This window comes from Macaca nemestrina, chromosome 18 (assembly GCF_043159975.1).
Source record: "Macaca nemestrina isolate mMacNem1 chromosome 18, mMacNem.hap1, whole genome shotgun sequence".
In the NCBI taxonomy this organism is placed as follows: domain Eukaryota; kingdom Metazoa; phylum Chordata; class Mammalia; order Primates; family Cercopithecidae; genus Macaca; species Macaca nemestrina.
This window is the reverse complement of record NC_092142.1, coordinates 72755980-72778723: the sequence shown is the minus strand read 5'-3', so window position 1 is coordinate 72778723 and position 22744 is coordinate 72755980. Positions and strand designations below refer to the sequence as shown.

Genomic DNA, 22744 nt, shown 5'->3' with positions numbered 1-22744 from the left:
GTGCGTGCCACCATGCCTGGCTAATTTTTGTATCTTTAGTAGAGTTGGGGTTTCACCATGTTGGCCAGGCTGATCTCGAACTCCTGACCTCAAGTGATCCACCCACCTCAACCTCCCAAAGTGCTGGGATTACCGGCGCCTGGTCCAGGGCAATTAGGCTTCTTTTTTTTTTTTAATTCTTCAGCTAAAAGAGGAAGAGGTGATTTATTATATGGTTGTTACGCTCGGCCACAAATAAACACAGAAATAGTCCAGAATGTCACAAGTCCAGGGCAGAGGACCAACATGGGCAGTTTTTGTTTATGAGCAAGGTGGGTCTCAGAGGTGATCGGCGATCAGAGGGCGATGAAGTTCTAGATCCATTGAGACAAGCTCCAGACAGTAGCATGCAGTCCCACAGCTTGTACCAGCATCCCCAGCGCCTGGCGTTCCATGTTGCTGCTCCTGTGGCCTCCACGGTGCAACAAGCTAGCAGCTTACTTGTACCTCTGCCTCATCTTTCTTCTTTTGTGCCTCAGCCTGCGCATTCACTTCTTCCTCCACTTGGCTCTCATGGCGCAGAGGTTTCCAAGAAAATGGCGCTAAGGCCGACAGCGCAATTAGGCTTCTTATAGCTCTTTCCTTCTAGGGGTTCTGTACAATGTTTCTGGAGGCCACGGCTCCCCTTCCCCTGCCCCCAAGGCAATACTGTCCTGTGGCCTTCCCTGACCCGGCCGTAGGAGGGAGACACATCTTGTCCCAGGTGGGCAGTGTGGCGCTTTGACCTTGAGAGAGACTCCATGGAAGTCTGAGAACTGTGGTTTCCAGATGTGGGACAATCCTGGGGCGGTTCTGGGCTCCAGCTGTCATGCATGCTTGCGTATGAGGGCCACGTCTCATAAGTAAAGGGCAGTGTCCTCTGGGACCTGGGCTGCAACTGGCCTGGGAACCTGCTTCCTGAGCTTCCCAGGGGCTGCCTGGAGAGCTCCGTCCGTGCATCCCAGCACGCCTGGAAAACAGCCAGGCTTTCCCCTTGGGGTCCTCTCCACGTCGGGGGATGTGGATGGGTTGAGACTTGCCTATAGCTAGAAAGGTTCAGGCCAAAATGACGAATTGGAAAGGCCAAAGAGATGTGGACTTCCCAGCAGCCCCTGGGAAAAGTCAGCGCTCTGCTGCAGTGCTCATGCCTCTCCAGCATGAGAAAGTCCACGCTCTGGCCAGGACTCCACCACCAAGTCCCAGCTGCCCTTTGGCTTTGTCACCCAGGCATCTTCTCAATTATTCCTTTCTCCCTTTCCCAAGAACCAGCACTTTGCTGTTTCCTTGTCTTCCTGCTTTCTCTCTCTCTCTCTTTTTTTTTTTTTTTTTTTTGAGACAGAGCCTTGCTCTGTCACTGAAGCTAGAGTGCAATGGCACGATCTTGGCTCATTGCAACCTCTGCCTCCTTGGTTCAAGCAATTCTCTTGCCTCAGTCTCTGGAGTAGCTGAGATTACAGACTCCTGCCACCACACCCGGCTAATTTTTGTATTTTTAGTAGAGACAGGGTTTCACCATGTTGGCCAGGTTGGTCTCGAACTCCTGACCTCAGGCAATCTGCCCGCTTTGGCATCTCAAAGTGCTGTGTATACAGGTGTGAGCCACCGTGCCTGATCATCTTAATTATTTTTAAGGGTACAGTTCACTAGCATTAAGAAAATCCATGTTGTTGTACCACAGATGGTACATCAAACAGAAACTGTCTATTAAATGACTCCCCAAACTCCCCCATTTCCCTCCCCCCACCTCTGGGTACCACCTTTCAGATATCTGTCTTCGTGAGTTTCACTGCTGTAAGTGCCTCTTGTAAGTGGAATCATAATCATACAATATTTGTCTTTTTGTGACTGGCTCATTGCCCTTAGCATAATGTCCTCAAGGAGTCCTGCTCTGTCATCCAGGCTGGAGTGCAGTGGTACAAACACAGCTCACTGCAGGCTCAAACTATTCTCCCACCTCAGCTTCCCAGGTTGCTAAGACCACAGCCTCGTGCTACCATACCTGGTCAATTAAAAAAAATTTTTTTTGAGGCTGGGCGTGGTGGCTCACGCCTGTAATCCCAGCACTTTGGGAGGCCGAGGCAGATGGATCATGAGGTCAGGAGATTGAGACCATCTTGGCCAACATGATGAAACCTTGTCTCTACTAAAAATACAAAAATTAGCCAGGCCTGGTGGTGCGCACCTGTAGTCCCAGCTACTCAGGAGGCTGAGGCAGGAGAATTGTTTGAACCCGGGAGGCGGAGGTTGCAGTGAACTGATATTGTGCCACTGTACTCCAGCCTGGGTGACAGAGGGAGACTGTTTTTTTTTAGAGACAAGGTCTCCCTATGTTTCACAGGCTGGTCTTGAACTCCTGGGCTCAAGCAGTCGTCCCACTTCAGCCTCTGAAAGTGCTGGGATTACAGGCGTGAGCCACTGCATCTGGCCTCCTTGTTTTTTGTTTTGTTTTGTTTTGTTTTGTTTTGTTTTGAGACGGAGTCTCGCTCTGTCGCCCAGTGTTAGCCAGGATAGTCTCAATCTCCCGACCTCGTGATCCACCAGGCTAGGCCTCCCAAAGTGCTGGGATTACAGGCGTGAGCCGCCACTCCCGGCCCCGGCCTCCTTGTTTTTAAGGCTGAATGTGTATGTATATATACCGTATTTTGTTTATCTATTTACCTGTCGACAGACACTTGGGTTGCTTCCATCTCTTGGCTATTGTGAATAACGCTTCTACAAACATGGGTGTACAAAAATCCCTTCAAGGCCAGGCCTGGTGGCTCACATCTGTAATCCAGCACTTTGGGAAGCAGAGACGGATCACTTGAGTCCAGGAGTTGGAGATCAGCCTGGGCAACATGGAAAGACTTTTCTAACTGGTGGTTTGTGTGCCTGTAGTCCCAGCTACCTCGGAGGCTTGAGTCCTGGAGGTTGAGGCTGCAGTGAGCTGTGTTTGTGCCACTGCACTCCAGCCTGGGTGACAGAGCAAGACCCAGCCTCAAACCAAACCAAACAAAAAAAAATGTGTCACCACTCAGAGGAGCCTTAATCCTAAGGCTCTGCCACCCCCTCCCATGGTGAAGGGTAGAGTGACGTGGGGTAGATGTGGGGTACGGAGGAATGGCAGGCACCGTCCTGGGCCTGCCCTCCAGCCTGGCATGTGTGTCTGCTGCTCACTGAATGCTCACAGCTCCTTGCAAGGTGCAACTGACTCTCCCCCGTTTTACAGATGAAGAAATCGAGGCATAGGGAAGTCTCCCAGCTTGCCCATGGTCACACAGGCGGGAGGTGGCAGTGATAAGATGTGACCCCAGATGGGCTGTGCCCTGGTCCACCTGTGGCGGCCACCTGGTTTGGTCACCTTGCTGGCGGGCCCCCTGCTCTCCTGCAAGATAATCCAAGATGTTGCCGGCTCATTTGGCGGCTGCCGAGCTAGCCCTGGGGCCTTGCTCCTGCCTGCGTGAGATGGAGGCCCCTCCCAGAATGCTAGCTAGTGTCAGGGTCAACTAGGTCAGGGGGACCCAGGGGCTGGGGTCAGTCTTGCAACTCTCAGGGATGGTCTTCTTCGGGGTCACTGCCTTCTCCCTGGCCAGGCCCTGGGTGGAGATCAATGCTGGAGGCCCTAGGGCGGCCACGGAGCAGTGACACAGCAAGGATTTGTGGGGATGGGGGCTGCTGAGAGCACCACACAGCCGCAGACCATGCTGAGTTTTTTTGTTTGTTTGTTTGATTGTTTGTTTTTTGAGATGGATTCTTGCTCTGTCACCCAGGCTGGAGTGCAGTGGCGCGATCTTGGCTCACTGCAAGCTCTGCCTCCTGTGTTCACACCATTCTCCTGTCTCAGCCTCCCGAGTAGCTGGGACTACAGACACCCACCACCACGCCCAGCTAATTTTTTGCATTTTTAGTAGAGACGGGGTTTCACTGTGTTAACCAGGATGGTCTCGATCTCCTGACCTCGTGATCTGCCCGCCTCGGCCTCCCAAAGTGCTGGGATTACAGGCATGAGCCACCGCACCCAGCCGACAGTGCTGAGTTTGAATCCCAGCTCTGCCACCTGCTGCCTATGGGACCTTGGCAGAGTCACCATGCCTCTCCAGTCCTACTTTCCTAAGCTTAAAAAGGGGAAAAATACGGAATCTCCCTGTAATACACTACCCCACACCCTTCAGGATGGCTGCTATCGAAAAAAAAAAAGCCAGAAAATGGCCGGGCGTGGTGGCTCATGCCTGTAATCTCAGCACTTTGGGAGGCCGAGGTGAGCGAATCACTTGAGGCCAGGAGTTCGAGACCAGCCTGGCCAACATGGCGAGATCCTGGCTCCACTAAAAATACAAAAATTAGTGGGGCGTGGTGGTGCACGCCTGTAGTCCCAGTTACTCAGAAGGCTGAGGAATAAGAATCACTTGAACCCAGGAGGCAGAGGTTTCAGTGAGCAGAGGTCATGCCACTGCATTCCAGCCTGGGTGACAGAGTGTGAGACCCTGTCTCAAAAACAAACAGAAAACAATATGTGTTGGTGGGATGTGGAGGAACTGGCACCTTGAGCACAGTTGGTGGGGATGTTAATTGGTACAGCTGCTGTGGAAACTAGTTTAGTGGTTCCTGAAAAAATTAACAAATGGAGGCCAGGTGTGGTGGCTCATGCCTGTAGTCCCAAAGCTGAGGTGGGTGGATCACCTGAAGGTCAGGAGTTCAAGACCCAAGACCAGCCTGGCCAGTGTGGCGAAACCCCATATCTACTAAAAATACAAATATTAGCCAGGCACATGCCTGTAATCTCAGTTACTCAGGAGGCTGAGGCAGGAGAATCACTTGAACCTGGGAGGTGGAGTTTGCAGTGAGCTGAGATTACACCATTTCACTCTAAGCCTAGGCAACAAGAATGAAACTTCATTTCAAAAAAAAAAAAAAAAAAAAATTAAAGATAGAATCACCATACAATCTAGCAATCCCACTTCTGGATATATACCGAAAAGAACTAAAAACAGAGTCTCAAACAGATATTTGCACACCCATGTTCATAGCAGCACCAATCACAGTAGCTAAAAAGGTAGAAGCAATTCAAGTGTTCATGAACAGATGAATGGAAAAAAAAGTGCCATAAATATACACAATGTGGTATGATTCAGCCTTATGAAGGAAGGGAATTCTGACACATGCTACAACATGAATGAACTTTGGGGAAATCATGTTCAGTGAAATTAGCCAAGCACAAAAGATAAATACTGTATGATTCTACTTATGTAAGGGGCTAGAGTAGCCAGATTCATAGAAACAGAAAGTAGAATGTTTCTATGGTGGTTGCCAGGGGCTGGGGGTGGGGAAGGAGGAATGGATATAAAGTTTTGGTGTTATAAGATGAAAAGTTCTGGAAATGGATGGTGGTGATGGTAACACAATAATAGAAATGTATTTAATGCCACTGGAAAAAAAATGCTAGCCGAGAGTGGTGGCGGGTGCCTGTAATCCCAGCTACTTGGGAGGCTGAGGCAGGAGAATTGCTTGAACCCGGGAGGTGGAGGTTGCAGTGAACCAACATCATGCCACTGCACTCCAGCCTGGGCAACAGGAAACAGAGTGAGACTCTATTTCACGGAAAAAAAAAAAAAAAGTTGAGTTGGTCAAATCTTTTTTAACTTTTATTTTAGGTTCAGGGGTACACATGCAGGTTTGTTACACAGGCCAACTCATGTCATCGGGATTTGTTGTACAGATTATTTCATCACCCATGAATTAAGCCCACTATCCAGCAGTCATCTTTTCTGCTCCTTTCCCTCCTCCCACCCTCCATCCTCAGACCCCAGTGTCTGTTGTCCCCTCTGTATGTCTCTGAGTTCTCATTATTTAGCTTCCACTTTTGCAGTATTTGGTTTTCTGCTCTGTGCTACTTTGCTGAGGATAATGGCCTCCAGCTCCATCCATGTTCCTGCAAAAGACGTGATCTCATTTTTTTTTATAGCAGTGGTACATTTTACCTTTTGTGGGGTTTTTTTTACCTTTTTTTTTTTTTTTTGAGACAGAATTTCGCTCTTGTTGCCCAGGGTGGAGTGCAGTGGTGCGACCTCGGTTCACTGCAACCTCTGCCTACTGGGTTCAAGTGATTCTCTTGCCTCAGCCTCCTGAGTAGCTGGGACTACAGGCGCCCACCACCACGCCCGGCTAATTTTTGTATTTTTAGTAGAGATGGGGTTTCACCATGTTGGCCAGGCTGGTCTTGAACTTCTGACCTCAAATGATCCGCCTGCCTTGGCCTCCCAAAATGTTGGGATTACAGGCATGAGCCACCGCACCCGGCCTTACCATGATTTTTAAAAACAAGGGAAAAAATAGTAGGTCCTTTACAGGGTTGGTGAGGACTGGATGAGGCAACGCATGTGAATTGTGTTATTAGCATCAGGTCTGCGGGAATCCAAGGCTTTCTGCCTTCAGGGAGGTGTTGCCAGAGAGCTGGACGGACCCACGCAGGGGAGGGGCGTCCGTGTTCCTGTGGAAGTCATTACTCCATTCCGCAGAAGCTCCTCACGGAGGGAGAGGGCTGGGGTTCAGGGAACCCTTCCTGGAGCCTTGATGGGGCCCTGCTTGGGGGATTCCTAGCATGTGTGGGATGGGCAGATTCCAGACATTGGAAAGTCCCTGGCAGAAAAATCACTCCCGCTGAGGGGCAGTTGTAGGGAGGAGGTTTGGGCTCACCCTAGAGAACTCATGATCAGAGATGTCTGCATGAGGAACAGAGGCTGCTTTGTGAAGTGGGGAGCTCCCCATTAGTGGAGGCAGGTAAGGAGGTGCCTGTGCGAGGTGGGGGTGGAGCCGAGGCTGTGCACCTCTCTGATGTGACCCAGTCCAGACAAAAAGTGTATATAACAAGCCAGTGTAAAGGCGGTGCTCGGGTCAGAGGGAGGGGCAGCCAGCTGGGAGGCTTGTGCTAGGTCTAGCCCAATAGCACAGAAGTACCTGGTGCTGTTTCCACTGGGCCAGGCGCTGTGTTAAGCTGAACAGGCTTGATCTCAGATCCTCACCACAGCCCTGTGCGGTAGGGGCTGTCAACACCTGGGAACCAAGGCTCGGAGGTTAAGTCACCTGCCCAAGGTTAGCCAGCAGCTGGCGTTGCTGCGATTCGAACCCAGGCAGTCCAGCTTGAGCCCTCCATCCTGGGTGGTAGTCTCCCAAACCCGTCCCCCCACAAGCTGGCCTCTCCCTGCCCCCTGTGCCAGCCCCTGGCAGCCAGTTCCTGGGGTCAGGGGTGCACTCCCACCCCCACAGTACAGATGTAGCTGCTGTACCCTTCCCGCCGCTGGTGCGCTGCCCGTCCCTCTGGCTGCCTTCACACTGTCAGCGCTGGCTGCTCTGTGGAGCCAGAGCCGGCCCCAGCCTGCTCGGGTCTCCGGGGTCTCAGGACAGCACTGTGGGGACCATGCCGACCGAGACTGGGAGAGCCAGGCTCCGTGTCACTCAACACCTTCCTTCTCCTGCCATTCAATGAGACACTCCTAATAACTCTCTTCCAGGCCTCAAAGTCTGTTCCATAGCCGTTGAGCTGATTTTGCCTTTTGTGCAATTGTGTTTTCCAACTCAGCTCTCTGGGTGCCAAGACCTTGTCCACATGATTCAATTTGTCCAACGGCAGCCTGGCCCCTGATAGGCCATAAACACCATTCCTGATGGCAGTGATCCAGTGCCCTCCTTTGTCCCCAGAGCTGAGGCAGGATGACCACCACACTTATAGCTAGGACAGAGGGTGACTCTGGCAGGGACAGCAGTTTATCCAGAATGACCCAGTTAGCTGGGTGTGGTGTCATGTACCTATAGTCCCAGCTACTCAGGAGGCTGAGGTGGGAGGATCGCTTGAGCCCAGGAGGTTGAGGCTTCAGTGAGCCATGATCACACCACTGCACTCCAGCCTGAGTAGTGGAGTGAGATCCTGTATCTTAAAAAAAAAAAAAATGGCCCTCACCGTCCTCCCACCCCGCCCCTGTTAGCGTGGGTGGCGGTCACCTTGTGTGAAGGCACCGGGAGCTGTCATTTACCTCTGTGCCAGGCAGGGTGCTGAGCCCTATTATACAGGCACCGTCTCCCCGGATTCTTACAGGGCCCAGCCTGTGACGTGCAGCTGATATTCCCATACTGCAGATGAGGAAACTGAGGATCGGAGAGTTTGAGTCATGCCTAGGAGCCCGGCTTCTCCCCTCCCCCTGCTGTGGCCCTGAGGCTCCGTGCTGGGACTGGGCTGGGTCCCATGGCAGTGACGTTTGTGCTCCTTGAGGCTTGGAGGAGCAAAGTGCATTTGATCTTTCTCTTCTCACCACCGTCCTGGGTAGGGCCCCGGTAGTACTAGGTAGTGATGAAGAAGCTGCTTAGGGTCTCCTCCAAGTTTCCACAGTGGGAAGGGGCACAGGGGCAGCAGGGAGGTGGTGATCCTTCTACTCCCCCACGACCTGCTCCGGGCTCATTCTTGTCTCTACTACACTGGATCACTCCATAGCCCTGCCTCTGGCTTCCCAGACCCCAGTATAGTCATGCAATGCACCAAAGGCCAGCAGACCCACTGGCCCGGCTGAGGCTGGGCTGGGGCCAGGCGCTTTCCAATGTCTCCTCACAGGCAGGAAACCTTTGTTGGATGATGTCACTGGAGCGGGTGCCTCCTGTTCTACTTGCCCTCGTTCCTCTCCCCAGTGCACCCCACCCCGACCGCCTCCTGAGGTGTAATAGAAGGCCCCTCGTCTCTCTGCCTATGAGAATCAGGTGGCAACATAACTTTTGACTCTTGTGCTGCTGTGACAGAGTTCTGGGACCCTTAACCCGACCCTGGAAGGTGTGGCTGTAAACCCCAGAGGAGGAAGCGTGGCAGGCTCAGGGCTCTGAGACTTGAATCCTGGGCTCTCTGCCTGCAAAGCCTATACCAGTTGGAGAATAATTATTTTAAAAATAGCTTTTAAACTTCCTTAAAAAAATCAGTAGACTTTTAGAAAGCAGTTTTATTTATTTATTGGTTTATTTTTTCTTTTTCTTTCTTTCTTTTTTTTTTTTGAGATGGAGTCTCACTCTGTTGCCTAGGCTGGAGTGCAGTGGCGCGATCTTGGCTCACTGCAGCCTCTGCCTCCTGGGTGCAAGTGATTCTCCTGCTTCAGCCTCCTGAGTAGCTGGGATTACAGGCACGTGCCACCATGCCCGGCTAATTTTTGTATTTTTTAGTAGAGACGGGGTTTCACCATGTTGGTCAGGCTGGTCTTGAACTCCTGACTTAATGATCTGCCCACCTCGGCCTCCCAAAGTACTGGGATTACAGGCGTGAGCCATGGCGCCAGGCCCTATTTTTAAATTTTTCTTAAACACACAGTTTTATTCTTTTTATTTTTTTGATAAATAGAGACGGGGTTTTACCATATTGGCCAGGCTGGTCTTAAACTCCTGGCCTCAAGCGATCCTCCTGTGTCAGCCTCCCAAAGTGTTTGGATTACAGGCATGAGCTGCTGTGCCCGGCCCTATTGTCCATTTTTTAACTGGGTTGTTTGTTTTCTTATTGTTGAGTTTTTTTTTTTTTTTTGAGACGGAGTCTTGCTCTGTCCCCCAGGCTGGAGTGCAGTGGCGTGATCTCGGCTCACTGCAAGCTCTGTCTCCTGGATTCACGCCATTCTCCTGCCTCAGCGTCCGGACTAGCTGGGACTACAGGTGCCCGCCACAGCACCTCACTAATTTTTTGTATGTTTTAGTAGAGACGGGGTTTCACCGTGGTCTCGATCTCTTGACCTTGTGATCCGCCCGCCTCGGCCTCCCAAAGTGCTGGGATTACAGGCGTGAGCCACCGCGCCCAGTGTTATTGTTGAGTTTTAAGAGTTTTTTTGTATGTTTTAGATACAAGGTCTTTATCAATATGTCTTTTGCAAATATTTTATCATTTTTCCTAGCAATAGTGTCTTTTGCAGAACAGAAGCTTTTAATTTTAATAAAGTCTAATGTCAATTTTTTATTTCAAGGATCATGCTTTTGGTATATAGAAAAACATCACCAAGCCCAAGATAAGTTAGATTTTCTTCCTATGTTATCTTCTAGAAGTTTTATAGCTTTGCATTTTATGTTTAGGTTCAAGTTTCATTTTGAACACATTTTTGTTAAAGGTCTAAGGTCAGACCTTAGAATCAATGTTTCTTAGTACCTAGTTTGTTGTTGTTGTTGTTGTTTTTGAGACAGGATCTCACTCTGTTGTCCAGGCTGGAGTGCAGTGGCATGATCGTGGCTCATGGCAGTCTCGAGCTCTGGGCTCAGGTGATCCTCCCACCTCAGCCTCCCTAGTAGCTGGGACCACGGGTACATGCCACCATGCTGGGCTATTTTTTTCTTTCTTTCTTTTTTTTTTTTTTTTGTTGTGATGGGGCCTTGCTGTGTTGCCCAGCCTGATCTCAGACTCCTGCCCTCAAGCAGTCCTCCTGCTTTAGCCTCTCGGAGCACTAGCATCAGAGGTGTGAGCACCTGGCAGTATCTAGATTTTTTTTGCCTGTGAATGATCAATCATTCCAGCACCATTTCTTGAAAGACTATCCTTTTGCCATTGAATTGCCTTTGCTCCTTTGTCAAAGATCAGTTGACTGTATTTGTGTGGGTTTATTATTGGTTCCCTATTGTTCCATTGATCTATTTGTCTGTTCTTTCACCAATACCACACTATCTTGATTGCTATAGCTTTAAATAAGTCTTGAAGTCAGGGAGTGTCAGTTCTCTAATTCTGTTCTTCTTTTTAAGCATTGTGTTGTCCTTCTAGGTCTTTTGCTACTCCACGTAAACTTTAGAATCACCTTGTAGATATCACAAAATAACTCTTTGGGATTTTGATTGTGTTGCATTGAATCTACAAAGTTGGGGAGAACAAACATCTTAACAATATTGAATCGTCCTATCCATGAACATGGAATATCTCTCCATTTATTTAGATCTTCTTTGCTTTCTTTCATCAGGGTTGTATAGTACTCCTCGTACAGATCTTGTGCATATTTTGTTAGATTTATAGTGAAGAATTTTATTTTTGGGGTGCTAATATAAATGGGATTGCGCTTTCAATTTCAAACAGATGATGAGTGCACACAGTAAAAATATTCAATAGAGAGGGATTGGTTTATAGTGAAAAGTAGCTTCCTCTACTTCTTATTCCCTAGGCCTCCATTCATCTATCCAAAGACAGTTACTGATGCCTGGTTCTTATGGGTCCTTCCAAAGATTGTATGTGTATATTCAAGCTCATAGTAATAATTATGATTCATTCAACAAATGTCATGAGCATTTATGATGGGCCAGACACAGGAGATGGGCAGAGAACAAAATGAAGCGCTGTTCTCCCTGAGCTTACATTCATTACAGTTAGCATCACTGACCATAATATCTAATCCTCACAAGAATTCTGCCTGGCAGGTCTTATTATCTCTGAGGGAGGGTCAAGGGCCCAAAGAGGACTTTCTGGGGGAGGACTCTCTTCCTCTTCAAGAGCTCAAGCAGAACACACTGGTCCTGCCAAGATCTAGGGGCAGGGCTGCTACTGCTCAGGGCCAGAGGAAACAGATTTTGGAAAGGAGGGCTTCTTGCCAAGCCAGTGGGTGGAGATGAGGAGGAGGTGAGGAGGAGGCTTTTGGGAGGTTGCCCATCTACTCTAGGCCGATTCATATCAAATATTCTAGGCCTTGGGAAACCCTCATATTTCCAGGTGGCTGCATTTCAATTTCTCTCTCTCTCTCTTTTTTTTTTTTTGAGATAGCATCTCCCTCCGTTGTCCAGGCTGGAGTGCAGTCGTGCGATCTCGGCTCACTGCAACCTCTGCCTCCCGGGTTCAATCAATTGTCCTGCCTCAGGCTCCCAAGTAGCTGGGCTAACAGGTGCCTGCCACCACACCCAGCTAATTTTTTTGGTATTTTTAGTAGAAATGGGGTTTTGCCATGTTGGCCAGACTGGTCTCGAACTCCTGACCTCAGGTGATCCACCCGCCTCAGCCTCCCAAAGTGTTGAGATTACAGACGTGAGCCACCGCGCCTGGCCTGCATTTCAGTTTCTTAGTTTTGTTTCCTCTCTAGTTTTCTTCTCCTTCTTCTTCCTCCTCCTCCTTCTCCTTCTTATTCTTCTGAGACAGGATCTCACTCTGTCACCCTGGCTGGAGTACATGGCTTACTGCAGCCTTGACCTCCTTGGGTCAGTTAATCCTCCTGCCTCAGCCTCTTGTGTAGCTGGACCGTGGGTATGCTCCACTGTGCCCTGCTAATTTTTATTTTTAGTAGCGATGGGTTCTCACTTTATTTCCCAGACTGGTCTTGAACTCCTGGACTCATGCAATCCTCCCACTTCAACCTCCCACCGTGCTGGGATTACAGACATGAGCCACTGCACTGGGGCTCCTCTCTAGTTTCGTAGGAACATTCTTCTGGGGAGTAGTCTAACCTTGTTTGGCTGACCTCAGGAGAAATGGGATTTGCTTTAGTCTGTTTGGGCTGCCATAAGAAAATCCGGCTGGGCGTGGTGGCTCACGCCTATAATCCCAGCACTTTGGAAGGCCGAGGTGGGCGGATCATTTGAGGTCAAGAGTTCAAGACCAGCTGGGCCAACATGGCGAAACTCCGTTTCTCCTAAAAATACAAAAATTAGCTGGGTGTGGTGGCACGTGCCTGTAGTCTCAGCTACTCGGGAGGCTGAGACAGGAGAATCACTGGAACCTGGGAGACAGAGGTTGTAGCAAGCTGAGATTGCACCACTGCTCTCCAGCATGGGTGACACAGTGACACCCTGTCTCAAACAAAAAAGAGAAAAAAAAGGAAAGAAAAAAGAAAATTCTATAGACTGGGAGGCTTGTAAACAACAGAAGTGTTTTGTTCTAGAGCCTGGGAAGACCAAGATCAAGGCACTGACAGATTCGGTGTCTGGTGCGGGCCCTTGTCCTAGGTGGCTGTCTTTTCGCTGTAGCCTCAGCGGCAGGAGGGGGAGGGATCTCTCTGGGGTCTGTTTTGTAAGGGCACTAAATCCATTCAAAAGGCTCACCGTCACGACCTCATCATCTTCCAAGGACTCTACCTAATACCTCATCTTGGGATGATAAATTTTGGCGGAGACACAGATATTCAGACCATAGCAACATTTATTTGTGCCAAGACTAAGACTGCCCAGAAAGGTCGCTAGGGCATCCCCAGAGGCACAAAGAGGACCGTGATCATGACAGGCTGTGATATGGAGCCAGGGAGAGTGAGTTGCTGCAAAGCAGGCATCTGTGTGGCAGATCTGGGCCAAATCAGCTTCCCCTCGCGTCTTCCTCTCAGGCTGGAGGTGACTCTTCTCCACATGGCATTGGGCACACTGGCATCCCATTTACCACCACTGCCTCAGAAACTGGAGCCCCTGCAGCCACCCATATGCCTCTCTGTACCTGTCCCCCACACCCTGCCAAAAATAGTTGTGTCCAGTTGCAGTGAGGGTGGAGCGGCTATTATCTGTGTGTGTCATGCTTATAGTAATGACAGTTTACCACTGACTGCAAATTTCATTCCCTCTTTATTTAAAAAATTGTGTGTTTTTGTAGAGACAGGGTCTGGCTATGTTGCCCAGGCTGGTCTCAAACTCCTGGTCTTAAGTGATGTCCCTCGGCCTCCCAAAGTGTTGGGATTACAGGCGTGAACCACCGTGCCCAGCCTCATTCTCATTTTGCAGAAGAGGATGGGACTCTGAAGCCAGATCTGTGCTTGTACCCATAATACTCCGTTACCCCCACAGGGCCCCAGCACCCAGGGTATAGGCACACTCAGTAGAGGTCGTCCCCAGCTCAACCTGTTTGTATGTAGATCACTTGAGCAGCTCAGGTGGGTGCCTGCTGCTTAACCCTCCTAGTGAACTGAGCCCCTTCTCCTCTGTTGCGCTCTGGGATAGTTCCCAAGTGGCACTGCTTTGAGTCATTACTGACTTCCTTATTTCCTAGTGGCCCATCTCCTAAAGTGAAGTTACCCCTTCACAGAGTTCAGCCAGTTTTTTAGCTTTTTCTTTTTTCTTTTTTTATTTTTTGAGACGGAGTTTCGCTATTGTTGCCCAGGCTAGAGTGCAATGGTGCGATTTCGGCTCACCGCAACCTTCGCCTCCCAGATTCAAGCGATTCTCCTGCCTCAGCCTCCCTAGAAGCTGGAATTACAGGCATGTGCCACCACACCTGGCTAATTTTGTATTTCTAGTAGAGACGGGGTTTCTCCATGTTGGTCAGGCTGGTCTCGAACTTCAACCTCAGGTGATCCACCCACCTCAGCCTCCCAAAGTGCTGGGATTACAGGCATGAGCCACTGTGCCTGGCCAGCTTTTTCCTTTTTTTTTTTTTTTTGAAACAGTGTCTTGCTCTGTTGTCCAGGCTGTAGTCCAGTGGCACTATCATGGCTCCCTGCAGCCTTGAGCTCCTGGGCTCAAGCAATACTCCTGCCTCAGTCTCCCACGTAGCTGGGACCACTGGCACATGCCACCATGCCTGGCTAATTATTAATTTTATTGTAGAGATGGAGTCTCTCCATGTTGCCCAGGCTGGTCTCGATCTCCTGGACTCAAGTGATCCTTCTGCCTTGGTCTCTCAAAGTTCTGGGGTTACGAGTGTGAGCCACTGCTCCTAGTCCAGTTTTTTAGTTCTTATTACAAATTGCCAAGTAAGGACTAATCCAGAAAGACTGGAGTATTTTATCAATGAACACATTTCAAATATATGTATCTCTTACAAAATGCAGCTCTTTAATTCCTAAAGGCATGTGTTTTCTTACGTGATGACGGACACTCTATACAAATGTGAGCAATGTTATCTATTAAATCTATTTAATGGTACCTGCATCTATTAAATGGTACCCATTTTGTTGTCAAGGATCTGATTCTTTATATAGCTGTCCCTCTCCAGAATAGGCCAGGAAATGCCTGGGTGGCCCAGGCCTTGGAGGGGCAGTTCTTTTTTTTTTTTTTGAGATGGAGTTTTGCTCTTGTCGCCCAGGCTGAAGTGCAATGGTGAAATCTCAGCTCACTGTAACCTCCGCCTCCTGGGTTCAAGCGATTCTCCTGCCTTAGCCTCCCAAGTAGCTGGTAGCTGGGATTACAGGTGCCCGCCACCAAGCCTGGCTAATTTTTCATATTTTTAGTAGAGACGGGGTTTCGCCAAGTTGGCCAGGCTGATCTCGAACTCCTGACCTCAGGTGATCTGCCCGCTTCAGCCTCCCAAGGTGCTGGGATTACAGGCGTAAGGCACCGTGCCTGGTCAAAGGGGCAGTTCCTTAAAGGGTCTGGGATGCTTCTCCATCCTGGCATGGCTCAAACCGTCCGCCCCCCAGAACTTCCTGCCAGGCCCTTCCAGGCACACCATCCTCCATCAGCGACCCCTTAGAGGTCACCCTCCTATATCACAGGACTTGAGGGAATGGTTGGCATGCTGGCCTCCGGCTTTTGCCTCCAGTTCACCTTGCATATTTGTATTTCGTAAACTAATGTTTTCCTCAAGCCACGCCCCTGCTCAAGAACCTGCACTGCTCCTGGTGCTTCTGTCAATGAAAGAAAAAAAAAAAATCAATCTTTTGGCCGGGTGCGGTGGCTCACACCTGTAATCCCAGCACTTTGGGAGGCCAAGGCTGGTGGATCACCTGAGGTCAAGGGTTTGAGACCAGCCTGGCCAACATGGCAAAACCCCGACTCTATTAAAAATAAAAAAATTAGCCAGGTATGGTGGTGCACACCTATAATCCCAGCTACACGGGAAGCTGAGGTAGGAGAACTGCTTGAATCCAGGACATGGAGGCTTCAGTGAGCCAAGATTGCGCCACTGCACTCCAGCCTGGGCGACAGAGTGAAACTCCGTCTCATAAACTAAAAAATAAACATCAATCTTTTAAAGAATTAAAATTAGTTTTATTCAGAAGTCTTACTGAGGACAATAGACAGATGCCTGCAGTCCAGGAGTTCTGTCAGACCGCTCTAAGGCAGGGTTTCAGTTCATTGCTCATACACAGGCAGTGGGGGTTCCAAAGGTGCAAAATCACATCAGTCCTGCTCAGAAGTTACATTAAGGTAGAACCACATCAAGGTTGAGTGTAAGAGTCCATCTGGTTATAGATTAGAGGTATTATCACTAACCTTGTAAGATGTTATGTTCAGCAAAAGGCAAGGCTAGGGTCACGCATGTTTTAAGGAATATACTGACTCAGGCAAGAGATGGCGGGGGGTCAAGTGCTGTATCCTGTTTTGTCTTCAAGCATCTTTCTGGAGAGCTGCATGCTGTCAGAGAGCCAAGGGGCTTTGTGAAATTCTGCTGGCAAGCAGAAATGAGCAAACAGGACTTCTTAGGTTTATTACTTTGTCTTATCCCTGTTATGTCAAGAACTGCCTGCCCTTCCTTCCTTCCTTCCTTCCTTCCTTCCTTCCTTCCTTCCTTCCTTCCTTCCTTCCTTCCTTCTTTCTCTCTCTCTCTCTCTCTCTTTCTCTCTCTCTCTCTTTCTTTCTCTCTTTCTTTCTTTCTTTCTTTCTTTCTTTCTTTCTTTCTTTCTTTCTTTCTTTCTTTCTTTCTTTCTTTCTTTCTTTCTTTCTTTCTTTCTTCTCTCTTTCTCTCTCTCTCTTTCTTTCTTTAACAAAGTCTTATATGAGATCTAGGCTCACTGCAACCTCTGCCTTCCGGGTTCAAGCGATTCCGCTACCTCACTCTCCCAAGTAGCTGGGATTACAGGTGTGCGCCACCACGCCCAGTTAATTTTTGTATTTCTTTTTTTTTTTAGTAGAGATGGTGTTTCGCCATGTTGCCCAGGCTGGTCTCGAACTCCTGACCTCAAGTGATCTGCCTATCTTGGCCTCCCCAAGTGCTGGGATTATAGGCGTGAGCCACTGTCATCTGGTCCCAATCCCTTTTTAATCAGAAGCCAGCCTCCTGCTGGGTTTCCCAGCAGCCCCAGGTGGGGTGGGGACAGAGGGAATGAAAGGCTATCTTCCCTTACCTGGAAGGGGCCTTCTCATGGCCCTGGCAGAGCCAAGGATGCCCTTGTCCAGTTGGCTGCCTGGCCAGAGACAAGGAAACTGAGCTGCCAGCCCCAGCCTGAGCCCAGACAGAGAGGGCCTCACGGAGACCAAAGGGCGAGGGCCACACACTTTCCAGCCTTTGAGGAAGTAAAGATGGCAAACCCATCCGTGGTGAAGTGGAATCGCTCCTCTCCAGGCCCAGCAGCTCTGGGCTACAGCTGGAGTGGACTGCCCTGACAAATTCAAGGTAGGGCGTGCAGTCCCTGTGTTGAGACTCCGAAGTTGCCGGACTCAGGACTCCCCACTCCAGTGCCAGATCCTCATGGTTGCAGTGAGCCATGGAGGCCAGGCTCCTTTGGCCTCTCCATCAGGCTTTTGAGCGGCACAGAACTGCTGGGCTGGGGGAATGTGGTCTCTTCCTTTGCTTTCAGACCCTTGCTGGGAATGTAGAGTTACAGCAAGAGCAATCTAGATTTCATACTTGCTGCCCAGCTTGCCAGCTGCATGGCTTTAGGCAAGTTGCCAAACTCTCTGAGCTTTGGTTTCCTTATCTTTAAAATGAGGTTGAACCGGGAGCAGTGGCTCACACCTGTGGTCCCAGCTACTCAGGAGGCTGAGGTGGAAAGATCACTTGAGCCCTGCAGTGAGCCGTGATCATGCCACTGCACTCTGGCCCGGGCCACAGAGCCAGACCATCTCAAAAATAAAAGAAATTAAAATGAGAGCGAGAATTCCTAGCTTTGGAATTGATGTGTGTGTGTGTCTATGTGTGTGTGTGTGTGTGTGTGTGTGTGTGTGTGTGTGTGTGTCGGGGGAGGGGTGGTAGCCGTAGTAGGGAGGATTAAATGACATAAAGTGACTATTAATTAATTAATTAATTTTTAGAGATGAGATCTCCTTATGTTGCTCAGGCTGATCTTGAACTCCTGAGCTCAAGGGATCCTCCTGCTTCAGTCTCCCAAGTGACTGGGACACTAGGTGTGCACCGTGCCCAGCAGACTTTATTACTGTTGTTGTTGTTACTGTTCTTATCCTTTTTCCCTGTAGTTATTTTATTCCAGCGGAGGTAGCCTCAGCTTTGTCCTGGGGGCATTGCCAGCATGAATACATGTTTCATGGCCCCCAAACATCGCTGAAATGAGGTAGCACCATCTCTGTGGTCCTCCAACCCAGCCCTGAGTGGGAGTCCCGGCTGTTTTTCTCGCATTCTACTAGTTTTTCCATGAGCATCTCCTGTGTGGCCACCAGGGAGCTGGGGCCTGTGACTGACATCCACGCTGTAGTTCCACTGGAGAAAAAAAAGACTAAAAAAATCAATGCAAAAACAAGGAAATGTAAGAGACAGTTCACAGCCAGATGGAAGATTAGCTAGTTTGAAGAGAAACACTCTAAAACACGTTTAAATTTAGATACAACATAATAAATATACCATTTATTTATTTTGTATTTATTATTATTTTTTTGAGATGGAGTTTCGCTCTTGTTGCCCAGGCTGGAGTGCAGTGGCACGATCTCAGCTCACCGCAACCTCCACCTCTCGGGTTCAAGCGATTCTCCTGCCTCAGCCTCCTGAGTAGCTGGGACTACAGCCATGTGCCACCACGCCCGGCTAATTTTGTATTTTTAGTAGAGATGGGGTTTCTCCATGTTGGTCAGGCTGGTCTCGAACTCCCGGCCTCAGGTGATCCCCCCGCCTCAGCCTCCCAAAGGGCTGGGGTTACAGGTGTGAGTCAACGCACCCGGCCTATTTATTTTTTAGTGGCAGGGTCTCACACTGTCACCCAGACTGGAGTACAGTGGCATAATCTTGGCTCACTGTAGCCTCAACCTCCTGGGCTCAGATGATCCTCCCACCTCAGCTTCCTGAATAACTAGGACTACACACAGGTGTGCACCACCGTGCCCAGATAATTTTTAAATTTTTTCTGTAGAGATGGATTCTCATCATGTTGCCCAGGCTGGTCTTGAACTCCTGGGCTCAAGTGATTCTCCTGCTTCAGCCTCCCAAAGGGCTGTGATTGCAGGTGTGCGTCATTGCAGCCTGATTCTTTCTATTGCTGAGTAGATTCCATCGTATGGACATACCACAATTCTTTCCCTTGTTGATACATGTTAGCAGAAAAGACATGCCAGCCCTTGACTGTGGCCTGCCTGTATTAATTGCTTTAATTAGCACAATGAAGCTCTGAGGTGCCTGGAATTCAGTGGGGCTGATGTTCCAGTGGAGGAGAAATACGTGAAACTATGAGTGAATGATTGATTATTTAATTACAGTTGCCCATCGCTTTGGAAGATGTAACAGCAAATCTGACCATGAACCAGAATAGCAGAGCCTGTAAGCCAGGCCCTGGGAGGGGCAGGGACGTCCCCCACCAGCATCCTTTGAAGAGCAAGACTTGAACCCAAAATAATAAAAATGTGGGCCGGGCACGGTGGCTCAAGCCTGTAATCCCAGCACTTTGGGAGGCTGAGACGGGCGGATCACAAGGTCAGGAGATCGAGACCATCCTGGCTAACCCAGTGAAACCCCGTCTCTACTAAAAAATACAAAAAACTAGCTGGGCGAAGTGGCGGGCGCCTGTAGTCCCAGCTACTCGGGAGGCTGAGGCAGGAGAATGGCATGAACCTGGGAGGCGGAGCTTGCAGTGAGCCGACATCTTGCCACTGCACTCCAGCCTGGGCCACAGAGTGAGACTCCGTCTCAAAAAAAAAAAAAAAAAAAAAAAAAAAAAAAAAAAAAAATGTGAGGCCAAACCTGGGAACAAACCTTTGCAGACAAACAGCCCTTGTGTGCCCAAGACTGTCCTCACAAGTGGTGACCTCCGCAAACACCCATTTGCCCTACACCACTGGCCCCACTGAATTTGAGGAGGACTTTCTCAAGTCCCATTTTTCAGATGGGTAAAGTGAGGCCTGGAGAAAGAAAATGATTTGCTCTCTAGGTCCCAAGTCAGGAGGGGGAAACCAAAACCAGGCATCCAGCAGCCTGTGGGTGTCTGCCTAAGTCCTCACAGTCCATCCTCTGTCTGCCGACGTCCTCACAGTCCATCCTCTGTCTGCCGACACATTTGAAACAAAGATGCTCTGTTCACCAAGAATTCCATTTTCCCCATTGTTCTCCACTAGGGACATTTCTGAGTTAGTCAAAAGGGACTGGTTCAGCCCAATCCCTGGCAGTGGATCAGCCGTGCCAGGTCTAGATTGGACTCAAAAAGTCAGGAGACAGAAAGGAATTAGGGAAAGTCCGATAAGGAGCTCCCGGCCTGGTGCCCAGGAACAAAGTGATGTGCAGGATACTTCCAGTAGGCTAAAGGAAGAGTGGGGACCGAGGGCCTGGGTACACAAAAAGCCAGCCCCTCGGAGAGGCTGGCAGCCTCCTGTGGCTCAAGGGCTGAAGTCAAAGAGCCTGGGGGTTTGTGTGCACGTGTGCATGTGTGTGTGTATGTGTGCGTGCATGTGTGTGTGTGCGTGCATGTGTGTGTGTGCGTGCATGTGTGTGTGTGCGTGCATGTGCGTGTGTGTGTGTGTGTGCATGTCTCTGTGTGTTGGGGGTGTTCTGCTGCTGGTGATGGAGGGGCAAGGCCTCTCAGAGCCAGGGTTAGGCTGGTGGGGGAAGGGAGAAGGGTGTTTTGTTTATTGGAAATAGCAGGTGCAAAGGGGCTGAGGCCAGTCAGTCATCAGGGAGAGGGGTGGGGACTGCAGAGGTGATCTGACCCCGTGGAGATCCTGGGTCTGTGGAGCAAAGGATCCCAAGGGCCTTGCCCTGGGAGAGGGGAAGGCTGTCTGTCCTATGAGAAGAAAGGTTGTTCTGAGTCTCTGAGGACAAGAGGTCCCTTGCGAGGCTGAGAAGAGCCCAGGAACTTCCTCTTTCTCATCAAATGCAAGTGTCCACTTCTATGTGATTCAAATTTTTTTTTTTTTTTTTTTTGAGACGGAGTCTCGCTCTGTTGCCCAGGCTGGAGTGCAGTGGCCGGATCTCAGCTCACTGCAAGCTCCGCCTCCCAGGTTCACGCCATTCTCCTGCCTCAGCCTCCCGAGTAGTTGGGACTACAGGCGCCCGCCACCGCGCCCGGCTAGTTTTTTGTATTTTTTAGTAGAGACGGGGTTTCACCGTGTTAGCCAGGATGGTCTCGATCTCCTGACCTCGTGATCCGCCCGTCTCGGCCTCCCAAAATGCTGGGATTACAGGCTTGAGCCACCGCGCCCGGCCTGATTCAAATTTTTAAATAACTTTTTTATTGTGGTAAATACATACATGAAACATAAAACTTACTATTTTAGCCATTTTTAAGTGTACAATTCAGTCGCATCAGTGCATTCACTGTGTTGTGTAATCATCATCGCTATCCAGTTCCAGAACATTTTCATCATCCCAAACGAAACTCTACCCATTAAACAACTCCCCTTCCCTTCTCCCCAGCCCTGGTAACCTCTATGCTGCTTTCTGCCTTTACACAGTAGCCTTTTCTAGATAACTCAGTACATAAGCAATTTAAGAAAACAGCTCATTGAGGTTCTTTTTGTTTTTTACAATGAGCCCCTCCCCTCCCCTCCCCTCCCCTCCCCTCCCCTCCCCTCCCCTCCCCTCCCCTCCCCTCCTCGCTGAGTAAGCGACTGCTTCCCACAGCAGGTGCAGGTGGGGCAGGCTCTGCTGCCTCATTCTCTTGCTTGGGGAGGAACCTGGGGCTCATCATGGGTTCAGTGCACAGACTTGCCCCTCAGCCTCATGCCTCAGTCTCTGCACCTGGGAAGCTGGGAAACTGGGAAGCAGAGCTGGTGCCAGGGAGAGCTCAGGCAGCGAGGAAGGCGGGGTGTGGGGGTGGGTTGTGCTTCCCTTCTCTGTGAAATGGAAGTAATCATGCCTTCCTTCCATGTGACATGAGCCGATGGTGACAAGCCACTTAAATGAGATGAAAGCGGGGTTCTTTTAATTATTTTTTAAACATTATTTTTATTTATTTATTATTATTATTTTTTGAGATGGAGTCTTTCTCCATCGCCCAGGCTGAAGTGCAGTGGTGCGATCTCAGCTCGCTGCAACCTCCGCCTCCCGGGTTCAAGCAATTCTCCCTGCCTCAGCCTTCCACGTAGCTGGGATTTCAGGTGTGTGCCACCACGCCCACCTAATTTTTGTATATTTAGTAGAGACGGGGTTTTGCCATTTGGCCAGGATGGTCTTGAACTCCTGACCTCAGGTGATCTGCCCGCTTCTGCTTCCCAAAGTGCTGGGATTACAGGTGTGAGCCACTGCACTTGGCCTGAAAGTGGGGTTCTTGAATCTTATGCCACAGCTCGCAAGCTGTAAGTCCTGGGACCAGTGCCTTAATCTCTCAGCCTTAGTCTTCTGTTTGTAAAATAGAGATAATGACACCTGGAGGTGTGGGGCTCCCAGGATAAATTGATGTCACTGTGCAGATCAAGCAACAAGCAAGTGCGTACCAAGCACATGGCATAGCACCTGGCCCCTGGGAAATGCTGGGGGATATTAGGGGATCTCACAGGTGCCCAGAGACAGGTGCATTGAGGCAGAGACCAGCTGCGACTGCAGCCTGGAGGTGTACGGCTGCTCTGAGGGGTAGGGATTTATCCTGCCTTGGTTTCAATTTGCAGAGGCCTGTGCCTGAGTGAGTGATATTATCCCTGAGGTCAGTGCTTTCAGCAACCCCATGAGGGGGGTTGTGGGAAGAGACAGGCTCAGATCTATAGCTAGAATTGGAATTGGAGCCCATATGCTTCTGGATGTTTTGAGAGGCTTGCACAATTTAAAATGTGA

General features: G+C 49.7%; 1 protein-coding gene across 4 annotated transcripts in view; it reads left to right on the top strand.

Annotated features, from left to right (window-relative positions):
- Window positions 1-22744, top strand: part of LOC105491293 (interleukin 34) — a 74530-nt gene that overhangs the window by 4355 nt on the left and 47431 nt on the right. Inside the window, exon 1 of one of the 4 annotated variants that reach the window (XM_071084907.1) lies at window positions 6674-6774. The exons of 2 other annotated variants lie outside the window; for them this stretch is intronic. The gene's annotated coding sequence lies outside the window, so the exon portion shown is untranslated. Of the gene's footprint in view, window positions 1-6673; window positions 6775-22744 lie in introns of those variants that run through there. One more of the 4 variants, XM_011757537.3, reaches the window with a different exon arrangement.